Genomic DNA, 11030 nt, shown 5'->3' with positions numbered 1-11030 from the left:
ATAAACTGACCCAGAGCAATGGCCACTGATGAGCAGCAGACTGTGGTGGATGTAAGAAGCAAATTGTAAAGGCTCAGAGCATTCAGGATTTTAGGTGCTGGGCATGTCCAGTGTGGGAACATAAGATAAGGTGTCCTATCAGTCTGTGCCCCTCAGTGTCCAGCAACATGGCCCACACGTTCAGTGGTCCCTTCCCATCACATAGCAAAACCCAGGATGAACTTGATTGGAATTTCAGAGACTCATCTCCATTTACCTCTGTGTTTTCTCTTTAGAGACTCTCTCTGAAGAACTTGGTAAGTTCTATGTCTCTGTTCTATGCTCACTTAAAATTCCAGCTATTTTGTCCTCCAAACACTGATCTCTCCCTGTGATTGATTACAGAGGAACAAAGTTCAACAGAAGAGATAGGTAAGTGAAGCCTGTCCCCCTTGTCCCGTATGCCCATTACTGCAAAACCTCACTGTCCCCGTCACCCAGCTAACCCTGGATGTGTCCATCTCATTGTAGATCTGGAGGAAGCTCAGAGATATGCAGGTAGGTGCACAGAGAAGAACGTGTGGCTAAGAATGGCCTCATGCCTGTCCTCTAAGCTGTCTGGGATTCTATTGTGTAAGAAAATTTCTTCCCAAATGATCCAGAGGATACAAGTAGGCAAAGACAATGCTTAGACACTGCATGTAGGGACCTAAGTTGGTTAGGACCCAAGTCCCACTATGGGAGAGGTAGTCTAGCTAGACTGCCATAAATGCACACATGAGCTCTGGGCAGCACAGACACTTCTGACCTGACAAGCAAGCGCTTCTCCATAAGGAGTAAGTCCCCACCATCCCCTTGTGACCACCACCACAGTTCTCTCTGGGGTGATGATGAAGAGATGGCATTTGCTGGTAAATGGATGGAATCTCCATTCAAATCAAGCCCTCCGTGTCCCTCAGGTCATTCTCATCAACAGGAACACACACTCTTTTTTCTCCTTAGTTTTCTTAACAATAAAGTAAACAGCAATCTCAGTTAACCCAGTCTCTCCATAGGGCTGTTTTCCTACTTCCCTCTCCCTCTCCAGAACAGCCTCATTACATACTTGTGCATCCTCCTTCCTAATTTGTCCCCTCTGCTCTCTTCCCACCCCAGCTCCACAAACACCCTCAGCCTGACAACTGCCCTCTTGGTCCTCGGTGGTCCTCAACACCCTCCTGCTGCCTCCTAGCTCCACCTCCTCCCTCTCCCTCCTCCTGAGGCACTGGCCAGTCTCCTGCCCTCTGAACCCACTGCTGAGCTTCTGCCTCTTAGCTGAGCAGGGGGATCGTCTCTTTGACTTTCCTTGACCCTTCTTTTATGTCCCCTCTGTCCATGGAGGGCCTGGTGTTCCTAGTGTTAACATCTGGAGACCTTCTGAGTGTCAGAACCTTGGTAAAGACCTTTCCCAAGGGGTTTCCATGCTCCACCCATCTCCTACCAGTGGAAATCTTGCAAGCTCTGAGGTGACAACATAGTGTTCTGTAGTTTTCATTATATTTCATTGTCCTTCACCTCTTTTGTTATGTTTGATTCCCAAACATTTTCTGGGGCTATTGTAAATGGGGTAGTTTTTTAATTTCTCTTTCAGTTGATTCATCACTGATGTAGGGAAGCAATTGATCTTTGGCTATTAATTTTATATCTTGCTAATTTAATGAATTCATTTATGAGTTCTAAAAGCTTTCTGTTGCTGTTTTTGGGGGGTCTTCTAAAAATAGAATCATGTCATCAGCAAATAGTGATAGTTTGGGGTTCTTATTTTCCTGTTCATAAACCTTTAATTTTTTTCTTCTAATTGCTCTGGCTGGGGTTTCCAGGACTGTTAAATAGAAATGGGGAAAGAAGGCATTCCTGTCTTGTTCCAGTTTTCCAAGGAATGCTTTCAGTTTTTCTCTATTGGCATCTATCAAGTTAATCATGTGATTCTTTTATTTAAATGTATTGATATGATAAATTCCATTTATTGATTTTCATATGTTGAACCACAGTTAATCCCTGTGATGAACCACACTTTATCATGGTGCACCATTTTTTAAAATATGTGTTTGTAGGAAATTTGCCAGTATTTTTAAAGAATTTTTGCATCTATGTTCATCAGGTATATTTTTGTGAAGTTTTCTTTCCTTCATATGTTTGTCCAGCTTTGGTATCAGGGTGATACAAGCTTCATGGTATGAGTTGAAAGGGTTCCCTCTTTTTCTATTTCATGGAATAAAATGAGGAGGATTGTGTTAGTTCGTCTCTGATGGTCTGGTAGAACTCCACTGAGAATCCATCTGGTCCTGGGCTTTGGTTTGTTGGTAGGCTTTTGATGGCATTTACAATTTAATTGCTTGAAATTTATCTGTTTAAATTTTCTATGTCCTTCTGATTCAGTTTGCATAGGTCACATATCTCTAGAAATTTTCTGATGTCTCAAGACTTTCTATTTTATTAGAGTATCAATTTTCAGGATAATTTCTGATTATTATTTCTATTTCAGTAGTATCCCCTGTGATAATTCCTTTTTCATAGCAAATAATTAATTAATTATAGCAAGTAATTTAGTAATATGAGACTTCTCTCTTTGTAGCTTGGCTAAGGGTTTATCATATTTATTTATTTTTTGCAAAGAACCAACTTTTTCTTTCATTGGTTTTTTGGGGGGATTTTTTGTTTGTTTCAAGTTCATTGACTTTAGCATTAATTTTAATCATTTGATGTCTTCTAGTGCTTTTGATGTTGATTTGTTCTCTTTCTACTGCTTTAAGATATAATATTGGACTATTTATTTGTTGACCCTCTATTCTTTTAATGAATGAGCTCAATACAATGAACTTTCCTCTTAGTACTGCCTTCATAGTGTTCCAGAGATTTTGTATATTGTATCACTATTCTCATTTATGTGTAAGTATTTTTAATTTTATCCCTGATTCCTTCTGCTACCCATTGGATATTCAATAGCATATTATTTAAATGTCTCCAGTGTTAGAGTAGCTTCTGTTTTTTATTTTATCATTGATTTCTAATTTTAGTCTATTATGATCTGATAAAATGCCAGGTATTATCTTTGTTTTTTGTATTTTCTAAGAGTTGCATTGTGGCATAAGTTATGGTCTCTTTTAGAGAAGGATCTGTGTGCTGCTGAGAAGAAAGCATATTTAGTTATTGATGGATGAAATAGTCTATATATGTCTGTTACATCCAAATTATTAATTGCAATTTTTTTCTGTAGCTTCTTTATATAGTCTGTGTTTGGGGGATCCATCCAGTGGTGAGATAGGTGAGTTAAAGTCACCCAGTATTATTCTATTGTGGTCTATTTCATTCTTGAAATTGAGAAGGGTTTGTGTGATATATATATAGATGCTTCATTGTTTGTGGCATAAGTGTTTATGATTGGTATGTCCTGTTGATGCATAATTCCCTTTAAAAGTATGAAATTTCCTTCTCTGTCTCTTCTGATTAACTCTGCTTTCAAGTCTATTTTATCTGATATGAAGATGGAAACCCCTACTTGTTTACTAGATCCATGTAAACGACGTGTTTTCTTCCCATCCTCTGACCTTCGGTCTGTGGATATCTTTGCCTTTGAGATCAGTTTCTTAGAAACAGCACATAGTTGAGACTTATTTTTTAATACAATCTGCCAGTCTATATCTTTTCCTTAATGAGTTAAGGCCATTTACATTCAATGTTTTTACTGAGAAATGATTTTTCCTTCCTTATCATTGTGATTGATTTATGATTTTTAATTTGAATTAGTTTCCCTTAATTTACTATTTCTTTAGTGTATTTCCCTCCTTTGCTAGTTTTCACTTTTATTTTTTATTTCTTTTTCATGAAATACTTAATTGAGTGTGGATTGTAGTGCCAACTTTCTAGTTGTGAATTCTTTTAACACATGAAAGGTTTTATTTCATCATCAATTCTAAAGCTTAATTTAGCTGGGTATAGTATTCTTGGCTGGCATCCAATTTGTTTCAGAGATTGGTGTATATCATTTAAAGACCTCCTACCATTGAAGGTCTTAGTGGATAAATCAGCTGAGATCTGAATTGGTTTCCCTATAAATGTGAGCTGTCACCTGGCTGCCTCTAAAACTCTATCCTAGTTCAGGTTAGCATTTTCATAATAATGTGCCTTTGGGGAGGCATGTTCTAATTCTGTATATTTGTGGTTCTGTTAGCCTCCTGCAGGTGATTTTTTATTTCATTCTTTAGATTTGGGAAATGATATTACTTCTTTGAAAAGATTGGGCATTGTTTTGGTTTGAACCCCCCAAGGTGTTATCTATCCTTATACATCTTAAATTTGGTCTTTTCAGGTTATCTCATATTTCTTGGAAGTTCTATTCATGGTATCTTAATATCTCTTCTCCATGGTCAACTATATTTTCAAGATTTTTTACACATTTTGTGTTCATTTCCTGAAACTCTGTTTTCCAAGTGGTCTAGTCTGTTGGTGATGCTTTCCATTAAATTTTTAATTTGGTTTTCTGATTCCTTCACTTTGAGGATTTCTGCTTGATTTTTCTTCTCAGAATTTCTATGTCTTTATTGAAATGATATTTCACTTTCTGTATTTTTCCTCTGATTTCACTCCTTACATCATTCTTTACCTCATAGATCAACTTAACTATGTACATTCTGAATTCTTTCTCTGACATTTCTTCCACTGTGATATCAATGGATTTCTTCCACTATGATGTCAATTATTGAGGTATCTTGGTTTGTTTGGGACAACAAGTATATTGATTTGTCCCATTGCTTTTTCCTGTTGTTTGTGTATATGTATAAATTTAACACTATGGATCTGAGGCAGTAGAAAATTCTACCCTATGAACTTATAGTGTCCCTGAAGGTTTCCAGTACCTCACCATTAAAGGGGAAACAAATAATAACAACAAACAATGCAAACAATATACAGCATTAAAACAAAAGTTCCTGTTATGACTCCTAAATGTTAATTGTCACAATAAATAGAAATAATACATTATTGCCTACACACAAAAAAACAATAAGTTTGCAAAAGAGTTTACAATTTTGAATATGGTGGACAGGGAGAGAAAAGAAATGATATAAGATGTGATGCCTATGAGGGAAGAGGAGAGAAGATAGAAGTAAAAAATTAAAGGAGTCATGAAAGAGAGAACAATAGTGCTTGGCTGTTAGCAGAAGAAAAGAGAGAAAGAGAATCCAGGGAAAGAGAAAAGGTAGAAAAAAATATATTTTATATAATATATATTTAATATATTTACATATATAAATTAAAAATTCCATAAATAAATATAAAAGAAGATTTTCAAAAACTGAAATATACTAATCAAACATCCTAGTCTTCCTAAAACTAATTTATGAAAGATAACTGGCTTCAAAACTGGTATGAATTAGAAAAAATTCACAAATATGAATATGTATAAATGTCCATGAATTATTAAAGTCACAATTATACAGAGAGAAGGAGAAAGGAAAAAAACTCAATGAAAAATTACAGAATTTTTCTGTTGCAGTTCAAGATTCTCACTCCTTTCTCAGCAGTGTTAGGTGAGGTCCTCTGGAGTGTGATGCTTGCTCCTCCCTCAGGGTGGGGTTGCTAGAGTGACAGAGGCAATGCCATAGGTCGAACTCCTAGAGGCGGGGTTTAGGCATGTGGGGGGGGGCTCCAGGCCCTTCCCTGTATGCCAGTTGGTCTGGAGATTTTAAATCAGGCATCTCCAGGGCCTAGCAACTGCCTGTCCATGCTGGAAGTCTGCACCCCAGGATCTCCCTGGGTTCCACTCATGTGATGGAGGAGCCAGTTCTCAGTCCACTATGTCACCTGCAGACCTCACATTTCCTGGTCTTGGGTTCAGTCTCCAAACTCCCTCTCTCCAGCCCCACCCTATCAAATTCCCAGCTAGGTGGGTCTCTCCAAGCTTGTCCTGCAAGCAGCAGATTGGAGGTTACTTAGGCACATTTTTGTGTAATGAAGTGTGGGTTTGCCAGACCTATATTTTGGGATAAACTATTAGCCAGGAATTGGTGCCCTCAGCTGCTGGCCCCATGCCATAGCTGCAAAATGATTCTTCTGTCCTCTTCAGGTAGGTAGGAGAGAAGGGGCTTCTTTCCCAAAAAGGGATGCAATGCAGTGCAACTTTTAGTTTAGCTGGATAGTGTTTTTGGTGTCTAAACTCTTTGGACCCAGACATACTTCAGGCCTCCTTATAATGCAGGTTCCTTTAATTCTCTTCTCCCTCCACTTTGCTGGTGGAAGGACCACTCTGGCTGGTGCCTCCATCCCCAATAGTGGCTGTGACACTGGGGATTTCTTCCTTATTTTATTTTATTCAACCTCCTGAGTCCTTGATCTGCTTTAAATTCCAATTGAACCCCCCCCACACACACACACACCTTATTTTGTTCACCTACCTTACTGAGAATCTACCTGTGTATTTCTTGGTCTCACACCACAGAACTGCTAAGAAAGTGACCCTCTCTATTCCTCTATCTTAACCCCCCTTCCCCCAGTGTCTTTTCTTATTGCTCACAAGTGACTCATCTCCTTCCTTCTGCAGAGGACATCACACTGGATGCAGACACAGATCACCCTTCTCTTCATGTGTCACATGGTGGGAAACATGTGGAAATCCTGCCTATGAAGCAAGATGTTCCTGATAAATCTGCTCAATTTACTCTTGCCCCATTTGTGCTGGGCCAAAAGAGCTTCTCTAGTGGCCGTCACTACTGGGAGGTTGAAGTACCAGAGAAGTACATGTGGAATGTAGGGCTCTGCTTGGATTCAGTTAAACAAAAAATATCATATAATTACACCAGTCCTGAGAATGGTTTCTGGTCCATTTCCTGGATTGATAGGAGGTATGATGCCCTTTCTGTGCCACGTTTTGTTGTTAATGTTGAAAATCCACCCCTTAAAATAGTGGGGATATTTTTGCAGTATGAGAAAGGGTTGATCTCTTTCTATGATGTGAAGGCATCTTCCATTCTCTATATTTTCAAAAGCAAGTTCACCCAGCCCTTGAAGCCATATTTTTCCCCTGGGCCTCATATCCCAGGAGGAAATCAGGCCTTTAAGATCCTCCAGGTGCCAGGTGGTTCTCGAGTCTCCAGGGGTCAACCTCATAGACAATGAAAGCAGTGGCCATTCCCCAACCAGGATGCTGCAGGGCTGGGGTTAGAGGACCCCCAAGGGCCCTGGCTTCTCCCAGTCTTGGGGGACTAAGGGTGGTCCTGCTTATGTGGCCAGTTCCACTGCTCATTAAACTCTGTCATCCTAGCTAATTACTACTGAAACTGATTAGCTTCATTACTCAACAAACATCTCTTTGATGTTTCTCACCATGGCTCACAGCCAATTCAGAGTATTTTACTTTCATTAATAACCTATTGTTCTTCAGAGCTAAACATCAAATGCTGCCTATTTCCACAAATTTCTTTGATCCAAAATCAGTGACCTGAACCCAGTTTTATACACAGAGCCATGACCTCAATAAACTTGCCTCTTGTAGCAACTGACACACCTGTACTCAAAGAGGTTTTTATTCAAGAAGCACCATATATCCCTCTCCAAGTCCCTACATTATAGAACACATTTTCTTATCATCATTATCAACTTTTATATATTTTATTAACAAATGTTATGTAAATTCCTGGCATACAGTCAATTTGATATTGAGAATCCATTGTGCCATTTTTACCAAAATTACATTAAGAGCCACAGGGTGCATATAAAATTGCAAGGAACTATTCACCTTCCAATATAAAGTCAGTAAACCTTGAGCAGTACTTCACAGTGCTCACTGACTACTTCAAGTCCATCTAGCCATTCTCTGCTCTGTGCTAACCACAGGCTGAGATTCTTATACATTTTGTAGATCCCATGGTAAGTGGTGAAACTGAGCTGCCAAAAGTAGATTAAAGGCCAAACTGGAAGGTCAGTTCCAAGAAGGTCAGTTCCCCTTTCTCCCAAAGTCACCCAGCTGCATAAATGGAGCCACAGAGAAACAAAGTAAGACACATACCCCAGAAACATTGATAGGAAGCTCAAAGCGTCCTAAATGCCACCCACAGATTAGCTCAGGTGAGCAAAACCCCAGGGAATTAAAGAGAGATTTGAACTCTCACACATTGCAGTTTGGAGAGCAAAGTCACACATCAGCTCAGGGAAGGCTTGTGGCATATTCTCATGAAGGTAACCAGAAAAGCATCCTATGATCCTCATAGTTACATGTTGGAAGGAAATGAAAACATGTGAACACATGAGCAAGCACTAAAACTTCAAGCAGCCTTATTAATGATATCTAGTACCTGGGACCAACACAAATGACTCTTGCTTGAAAACTGTATGAATAAATTGTAATTGATTCACAAAATGAATTTGAAAATTTGGCAATTTGTTTTTTTTGAATTTTTGTTTAGTTGTAGGTGGATAAAATATCTTTATTTTATTTAATTATTTTTATGGGGTGCTGAGGATTGAACCCAGGACCTCATGAGTGCAAGGCAAGCAATCTACCACTGAGCTACAATCTCAGCCCAAAATTTGACAATTTGACATTTTAGAATCAAAACCCTGACACATTCAACCGATACAGGATTATCAAAGACACTGTGCTAGATGACAGAATTGAGGTGTAAGAAAACTGTACACAGCCATGTATGAGGGTCTTAAAAGGCTTATCAGAAAATGGTCATGGTGTAAGGGAGGGCTACCTAGAAGGGGAGGAAGAGGGACAGTCTGGAGAGGGACATTTTGCTCCCCTTGTGCAGGGGTGTGTGCATGATGTGAACCCAGGGCACAGTCAGCACCTGCCCCCTGGAGGTCCTGGCATCCAGTGCTGAGCACCATCCCCCAAGGTGGCCTCTCATCATCCTTGCTTCCTGGGGTCCTTGCCCTGATGTCCAGGTGCTGCTGCCTTTGCTAAGTAAGAGCTGACCCTCCAATGATAAAAATAACAGTTTGCACATGCAAGGTTCATCCTCAAGGGCAGGTCCACCTGGGTCCCCAGCAGTGTGTTCTGTGAGAAGATGGCACCACACCATGACTACAGTCACGTGGTCCTATAAAGGGGCCAGGGAATCTGAGTCTCTTGCACAGAGCCCTGTGAACCAGGATCCTTGAAGTGATTTTTCCAGTCCCATTGAGACAACTTCCGACTATCATGTAGGGACAGATCCAGGATGAAGCTTCTGACCAAGGCCCAAATCCCTGAGCTGCATCTCTCCATGGCTGGTGCAGTGCCCGGGGCTTTCTCAACTAACTCAGTCTAAGGAGGGTGATCCTAGCTGGATGGGAAGGGTGCATGGTATCTGTGGATTGTGTCACAAGCATTTTAAATAACAATAAACTCAATTCAGTAGGTTTTGTCTTTGAAGCACTATAAGAAATTCTCTGCAGTGTAGGCTTAGAAAAATGAGAAAATATATTAAAGTTAATGAAATCTGAGTTTCTCATAGGTGGAAACCTTAGTTTCCTGTGAATCTGAAGTGTTTCAATCACTTTTCAGTGATTTTTTTCATATATAAATATGAAGGGGAAGAAGAACATGTGTTCTTTTGTATTCTGGATTGAAATGGAGGCAAATTTCTATGTTTCTATATGTATATATGTGTATGTATGCATATGTATAGATATATCCCCTCTATGAAAGAGTAATAGATTATCAACTAACAGAAATGTATTATTATTACCAATTCACTTAATGTAGACAGGAATCATGAATATGAATGTGTGTTCCATATGCACATGCAGATACCTGTTGCTTAGAAGGTTTCAAACCTTTGAAAGCTCAGTATCAGTGAGCACACCAGTGACCAGAGATTGATCTGTAAAATATCCTCATTTAATGAAACTAGAGGTCTTGAGAAAAGAGGTGATTTCTAGGAATGAGCAAGTCAATGTGTGGGTTGGGCTTCTTAGGTCTTGTTGTAAAGAAGGGAATCTCTCTAGATAGTCCTGTTTATTGAAGTATAAATTTTCTAATGATTCCTCTGATTTTCAGAAGATATGTGATGTTAATTCATCTTACATTTCTACTTTTGTTGATTTGGTGCTCTCTCTCTCTCTCTCTCTCTCTCTCTCTCTCTCTCTCTCTCTCTCTCTCTCCCTCCCCCACAATTTATAATTAGTTCGGCTGAGGGTTTACAAATATTGTTTGTGTTTTTAAAGAACCAACTCTTTAATGCATTGAAAATGCAAATTGTTTTCTTTCCTCTTTCATTAATTTCATTTCTAATCTTAATTACTTTCTGTCTTCTACTGATTTTGAAATTAATTTGTTCTTTTATTTTCTAAAGACTTGAGTTGGAACATAAGCCTATTTATTTGGGAACTCCCTATTTTTTTAAAGTAGGCACTCAATGCTCAAAAATTTTGCTTTAGAATTGCTCTTCTCTGTCCCAGAGATTTTGGTCTATTGTATCTATGTTCTCATTTGTTTCTGAGAATTTCTCAATTTTTTTATCATTTCTTTTATGATCCATTCTTCATTTTAAGAGAGTAGTGGTCAATCTCCATGTGTTTATGTGGTTCATTTGGTTTATAGCAATATTTGGGTCAGAAATATTTTTATTGATCTTATATTTGGCTGGTGGCTATGTTTTGACTGATTATTCATCTGGAGTATCCATCTCTCCAGTTCTGTGTGTTGAAAAGTTGTTGAGGCTCACATAGGGCTAGATGTTTTGTGGAGTGACATTCCCTGTTACTTGGCTGAGTTGTGAGAATTTCCTGGCACCAGGATCTCTGCTCTGTGAGTCTGAAGTGTTTCAATCACTTGTCAGCCTCTCTTGGAGAAAGGGAGAGCCAAAGGTAGCATTAATGTTGGCAACCATTGTATAAACTTAAGATAAATGTCTGACATTCATAGCACCAATTGTCATTTGTATAGGAATGGAGGGGGTCATCATCTAACATCTGAACCAACAATAAAAACCTGAGCTAGATCAGGCATTGAACAGGGGCATCTACTACATCATCCACCATATTAACAATCACTACAAAAGTAAGGTAGGAATTATACAAATTACTTA

This window comes from Ictidomys tridecemlineatus, chromosome 1 (genome assembly GCF_052094955.1).
Source record: "Ictidomys tridecemlineatus isolate mIctTri1 chromosome 1, mIctTri1.hap1, whole genome shotgun sequence".
Lineage (NCBI taxonomy): Eukaryota > Metazoa > Chordata > Mammalia > Rodentia > Sciuridae > Ictidomys > Ictidomys tridecemlineatus.
This window is presented reverse-complemented; position numbering follows the sequence as displayed.